Source organism: Humulus lupulus, chromosome 8 (assembly GCF_963169125.1).
Source record: "Humulus lupulus chromosome 8, drHumLupu1.1, whole genome shotgun sequence".
In the NCBI taxonomy this organism is placed as follows: domain Eukaryota; kingdom Viridiplantae; phylum Streptophyta; class Magnoliopsida; order Rosales; family Cannabaceae; genus Humulus; species Humulus lupulus.
The window spans coordinates 179,622,301-179,628,943 of NC_084800.1; the positions used below are offsets into that span (position 1 = coordinate 179,622,301).

The following is a 6,643-nucleotide window of genomic DNA, read 5'->3' on the forward strand; positions in this document are numbered from 1 at the left end:
GTTCCCTGGAAGGCCTCTGGAATCTTCTCTAGGTCCTGGGGATTGACTGGGACGCGTACCTCGGAGGGTATAATCGCCGAAGCCTCGAGCTCTGCCCCTACATCTTGGGCGAGGGCCAGAGCTCGCTGAGGGGGTGGGGGCATGTTGCTCCCCCCAACAGCTGGAGGAACGGTTCCCACGACCTGTTCGGCTGGGGGCTGCTCCTTCTCCTTTGCAGGAGACTTGGTTGGGGTCCCGGCAGTTTTCTTAAGGATTCGGGGCCTCTTAATTTTGGGGCCAGAGGCCCCGGCTGAGGGATTGCCCCCGGCGAACGCAACTCGCAGACTCCCGTCGGGCTGAGACATCTCTTCTGTCAAAACAAAGATATGGTTAGTACAAGAGTTAATAGCCATTCAAAAACAAAAGCAAGGAGAAATTCAAGTATATATATACTAAAAGGGATTCTACCCCCCGAGCTAGAAGAAGAACCTATGGTTACGACCATCGGCCCCGGAGCTTCTGTGAGAGAATCTAAGTCGATTATTTCCCAAGATGGCGCAAGTTCTGGATCCGACTCTGGTTCCGGGCTAGATTCCTCTACATATTGCCTAAGCCCTGGAGTTAAGCACCCCTCCGGAGTGATGGCCATGACCGAAGGTTGGTCCCATACTCCTCAAATAAGATCGACCTAAAGGCTAGGGTGTTATCTACAACTACGGTACCCCTAGGTCGGCTATCTTGGTAATCCAGCACGAGCTGGTCGACACAGTGGAGCAGGGTTGTATCCAGGTCCGGATTACTTCGGTGATGTTGGACTAGCTATCTAGGCTTGAACCTAGCTAGCCGGGGGTCGGAAATGGCCCTATCTAAATTCCTAAACATGTAAGGGTTACCTTGGCCAGAAGGACTCGCGGCTGCTCCGGACCGGATCCTCTCCTCGTCCGTTCTCTGGGCGACCTCTAGCGCCCACTTCCTATACCTCACAAGGGGAACCTCGTCCTCCTCATCTTCGTCCCCCGCGACCTCCTCCACGATGATAGGTCTGGTATCACGAGCTGAGGGAAGCGCCCGGGACCTCCTTAGGTTCAAAGTCTGATTTGGGAAGATCAGCTTGCAGGCCACCATCGTCTCTTCTGTCACGAGCACGCGGTAATCCTTCTCACTGGGGGGCAAGCCCGCCAGTCTCTCGTACTAGGCCCCGAGGGTCACAGATTTCTCTGTCCTCGCGAAGATAGCTGCAGAATAAATCTAAGTCAGAAAAGTATACAGGAGGAGCTAAACGATACTTAACTTACGAGCTAAGGTTGAAAAGCACTTACGAGGACGATTGAAGTAGTGGAGCTCGCAGTTTCGGAACCCCGTCGACATAAAGAATTGATCTTTGAAGTCGTTGGGGTGGCTGGGCAGCTCGATGACCGCTGCCGTGTTAGGGAACCGAGTTAAGTAATAAAACCCGTCGCCTCGCCCCTGCTGGTCCGGGCTGGCCTTGAGGCAGAAAAAGTACAGAATATCTGCAGGAGTGGGGACCTCCCACTCCTGTTTCAAGAATAAATATCTTAACCCCACCAACAGCCGATAAGAGTTAGGGGGAGCTGAAATGGGGCCAACTTCACGTAATTGAGGAAGTCAGCGAAATACTGATCCAACGGGAGGAAGGCCCCCGCCTTAAAGTGCTCTTCGCTCTAGGCCGCGAATGCCTCGTCAAGCGGCACGCAGCTTCCCTCGCCCTCCGCGGGAGGTCGGGCAATCACTGATGCTCTCCCCAGCCCGATGTTGTGGGAGAGGAATATTTTGTTGACCTTCGCCTGGTCGGTAATCTTTGAGACGATCCTCTCCGCCTCAAATAACACATCAGGAGCCACCTCGAGCTCCTGTTCCACCGCTGGCCCAAAGTGGGGGATTGGAGATTCGGCCATCACCGCCTTTCCTTTGTCTTGCTGGGAGACCGAGCTGCCGACAGTCCTTTTTAGGGCATTCTTCTTCAGTGCCATCTGGTCGCCTAGTGAACAAAAGAAAAGATTTCAAAAAAGGCGACCTGAGCATGAGGAAAAATAAAATGTTCTTTGCACGAGCTGAGGTAAGCCCAACTCGTGGAGAGTGAGACCACGCGGTTCTATGAACACACGCCTATGCTCCCAACAGATCCCTAATTACTCAGAATTCGTGTGTCAGGAGGGTCAGGTTAAAATTTTGCCTTGGAGGGAAAGTTCCAATAGGCAGGAAAGGCAAAACCGACTGTGAAGCGTGTCCCCTAAGCTACCCGGTTTTGCACCCAAAATACTAGATATTTTGAGCTAATATCCCAAAAATTCTACCCAGAAATTTTCCCCAGAAAATGCATTCTGTAAACTATGCTCCTAAACGGTTTTCTACTGCAAACAATACCCTAACCTAAAAGGCTTTCACCCTTCATTCCCACAAAACCTAGCAAACCCTTGCATCCGGCTACAGTAAATATTTACCTAAGCTACAGTGAAAATAATTTATAAACATGCATAGTCAGGAGACTTACAGAATGTTTGGCTGGGAAGTGGATGAAGGAGTCGCCTGGGTTGGGACTTCATCGGAGTACTTGGTTTCAAGGCTTCGAAGGAGTCCTTGCACCTGAGTTTCTAGAACGCCGAAGGTAGTAACTGGAAATAGGAAAATAGGGGATTTTTGAGAGCAAGAAGAAGAGAAAATTTTGGAAAATTTTGAGTGAATGGGTGGCCCATGCGTAAGGTGGCCACCCCTTTTTATATGCGTGAAGAGGGCCGTTGGATTGCCCTGATGTGGGATCCAAGGCCCTCCATTCGAAAGACGAAACGACGGCTGGGCATAGGCTAGGCCATTAAATGCGGTTCTCGGAAGACGTACCGTCACCAACCATGATGTTCCACGTATTCGGCGCCTGCGTAGAATGTGGAATATGAAGAGTTCTTGGGGAAGCCTAAAAGCCCCTACTGTGGCCCTACACAACGTCGTGTACCACGAGCAGAGGCTTGGGGGGCAGATGTACGCCCTGATTTTCCCACGGGCTGATTAATGAGCTGAGATACGGCCTAATCATGACTACCACGTGGACATCCCCAAGACCGGAGCTGCCATCTTAAGGTCCTACCTCCTTAGCTCGAGGTAACCTAAGGGTTCGCCAAGATTGCTTAAGGACTGGGTCTGGACTCTGAAGGTCGCAGGTCGAGGGAAGCATGCAGCTTGTGGTGCGAGTTGGAGTTGGAGGCTGTGACCTTTTATAAAGTCAATCACGCAAGGTAAACGTGCATATATCAGACATCACGTGTCTAATATACCCCTGACTTCTTGGACACGCAGCAGGAACGTGCGTAATCAGACACCCACGACTGGGTTGGGCCGTGCGGCCCATTATCCCCTTATCTATTGATTTGACCACACTTATGTGTTAGGTTTAGGAATTAATCATGAATGTCACAGAGTTGACATGATAGGTAAGAAGGTCACGGGATGACCTTCTTACCAACCCCCAGGTGCCTTCTCCTATAAATATGGAGACCTTGGGAGTTAATAGAGGTTAGATTCTCAATTGTAAGAAATACCCTGTAATCAAATACCCAGTATATAGCAATAATACTGACTAGTGGAGTAGAAGGATTTTAACCTTTGAACCACTTAAAAAAACGTATTTTGAGTTACCATTTCATTTTTCTAAGATCATTTATCTATTTCGGTTCAACCTAAGCACTAATCCCTTTCTTTTCTTTTCTTAATTACCTGTTAGCGAAGAACCGCGTCAACATAAGCAAATTCAGAGTTTTTAAATTAAATATCTGCATAATTAGTCAAAATTCAGAAATCTGGCACAGGCGATATATCACCTGTCTTGGGCAATATATCACCACTTGAGGAATATGGATTTTTCGCAGAGACAGAAACGACAATAGAGATTTTGCGTTTTTATCGAGAATATTCTACCGGTGATATATCGCATCATGGGAGGCGATATATCGGCACGAGGGAATTTTTGGGATTTTCATGGAATTTTGTAGGGTTTTTTTTCGTGAAAATACAAATAGGATTAGAGAGAAGGAGGCATAGTTGTTCTGGACGACGTAGAGAAGGAACAGAGCAAGAATTCATTAGTTTTATTTCATTTTTTATGCTTTTAAATTATAGATTATTTTTATGAAATTATGTTTAACATTATGAACTAAATTATTGTTTAGAGTATTTTAATGTAGTTGCTGGATATTCTTTTCATCTTTAGTGTAGTTTCTATGATTTCTTGAATTTATGTTTATTTATTGTTCTTATGCTTAATGCTTGTAATTGACTGGCCATCTTTTGCATGCTTTTTGGTTTGAATTCAATATCTGAAAAGTGAGAATTGGAATAGCTATAGACAATAGACATAGATTTCAATTTAGAACGAAAGTATCAAATTGGTTTGTGTAGAATTAGGTTTATGTTCTTAATGCAGTTTATGTGTAGAATTTATCACAGATATGTAGAGAATTCACAGATAAACTGAATATTTTATATCTTCAGAAAGAATAGAATTTTCAATAGTAAACCTGCTATAATCATAGTTAGAAGAATCATATCAATTGTATTATTGTTTGAATAGAATTGAAGGTTGATGAAATTAAAATGTTCTAATATTTTTTTTCTATTAAATTTCATTAATTTAATTATGCACTTCTAGTTTATTTTTAGTTGTTAACTTTTCACTCAATTTTCATTAGTCAAATAGAAATTAAAGTTCACTTTTGGTAATTAATAGATCAATTCTCTGTGGGAACGATACTTTACTTCTACTATTATTACTTATTTGATTGCGTACGCTAGCGTAGTAAAAATTTTGCAACAAGTTTTTGGCGCTGTTGCTAGGGAATTGAAATTCTATTAATATCAAAATAGTTCATTTTTATTCTAATTTGACTGTTTTTATTTCTTTGTGCTAATTTAATTTGTCACACTTTGCTATTTCAAGTGAATCTTTTGTATGCAACGTGAAGGGTCTGCCAATCTTTTGCCTGTTAATCCTGAAATTGAAAGATCTTGCAGAAAGAACAGAAGGAACAAGAGGTTGGAAGCATCAATGGCTACCAACCAAAGACACAGGGCTAATAGCAATGATGGTGAAAATCCCATGGCTCAGGATCAAAATGTGTGAGCATTAAGAGATTATGTGCTCCCTGCTGTCACAAGGGTGCACTCGTGCATTAGACCGCTGACTGTCACTGCCAATAACTTTGAGATGAAGCAGGCGATGATATAAATGGTCCAAACATCTGTCTAGTTTGGGGGTCTCCCCACTGAGGATCCTAACTTGCACATAGTGAACTTACTTGAGCTATGTGCAACTTTCAAGTTTAATGAGGTGAGCGATGATGCAATAAGGTTGAGACTATTCCCATTCTCACTCAGGGACAGAGCAAAAAGTTGGCTTATTTCTCTACAAGCCAACTCAATTAATACATGGGAAGAACTAGCTCAGAAGTTTCTCACCAAGTTCTTTCCTCCTACAAAAGGTGCAAAGGGGGAAATCAATAACTTCTATCAGAATGAGGGAGAGTCATTGTACGATGCTTGGGAAAGATTCAAAGACATGCTCAGAAAATGCCCTCATCATGGTATTGAGAAGTGGATGTTAGTCCACAGTTTTCATAATGGGATGTGCGGTACTACTCGCACTATCATAGATGCAGTAGCAGGCGGTGCTTTCATGAGTAAAGGGGCTGATGAGGCCTATGAATTGTTAGAAGAGATGGCCATGAAAAATTCTCAGTGGCCTACTAAACGAGACACCTCACAGAGAAAAATAGCTAAGGTACATGAATTAGATGCTATTACTGCTTTAACTGCTCAGGTTGCTTCATTGATAAAGAAATTGCAACAAACACAAGATCTCAGCTCAGGCTCAGGCTATATAGACGCAATCAGGGTGTGAATTGTGTGGGGGGCCTCATTTGTATGAACAGTGTACAATTGCCAGCATGTATGGTAATATGCCAGTTGATAATTTTTAGAGGTCGTATAATAATCCATTCTCCAATTCATTCAATCCAGGGTGAAAAACCCATCCTAATTTATCATGGAGAAACAATCAGGGGCCTCCAGTTCAGTATCAGACTCCCTTTCCACAACCTATGCCTTAAGTACAACTAGTAGCTCCTACACAGCAGACCAGCCCACCAACTCCACAAGAAAAATAGAGTGAGTTAGAAGATGCTCTTATGACTCTCACCAAGAACAAATCACAGTTTATAACGAAAATCAAGTCTACAATTAGAAACTTGGAAACACAGGTTGGGCAATTGGCAAATTTTCTTAATACTTGGCCTCAGGGGAATCTGCCCAGTTCAACAGTAGTGAATCCAAAAGAACAATGTCAGGCAGTGACGTTGAGAAGTGGTAAAGCTTATGAAGGTCCTAAAGCAGAGGTAGAGGATTCAGAAGCAGAAAAGCCTAAGCCTAGCTCTCAGAAGGTTACTGAAGACCTCCCCCCTAACAGTACAACAGTAAACATCAACAGAGACCCGTATTTCAAGATTCCATAGCCCCAGAGGTTGAGAAAGTCTAACTTGGACAAGCAGTTCTTAAAGTTTCTTGAGGTATTTAAGAAGCTGCATATTAATATTCCATTCGCTGAGGCATTAGAGCAGATGCCCTCTTATGTCAAATTTATGAAGGAGATTCTGTCAAAGAA

At 43.9% G+C, this 6,643-nt stretch overlaps 1 non-coding gene across 1 annotated transcript; it reads right to left on the minus strand.

Moving 5' to 3' along the window:
- Window positions 1-5,463: 5,463 nt before the first annotated feature.
- LOC133799113 (small nucleolar RNA R71) lies at window positions 5,464-5,571 on the minus strand. Its single transcript, XR_009876315.1, has one exon. It is a non-coding gene; the product is annotated as a small nucleolar RNA R71 (small nucleolar RNA).
- Window positions 5,572-6,643: the final 1,072 nt, after the last annotated feature.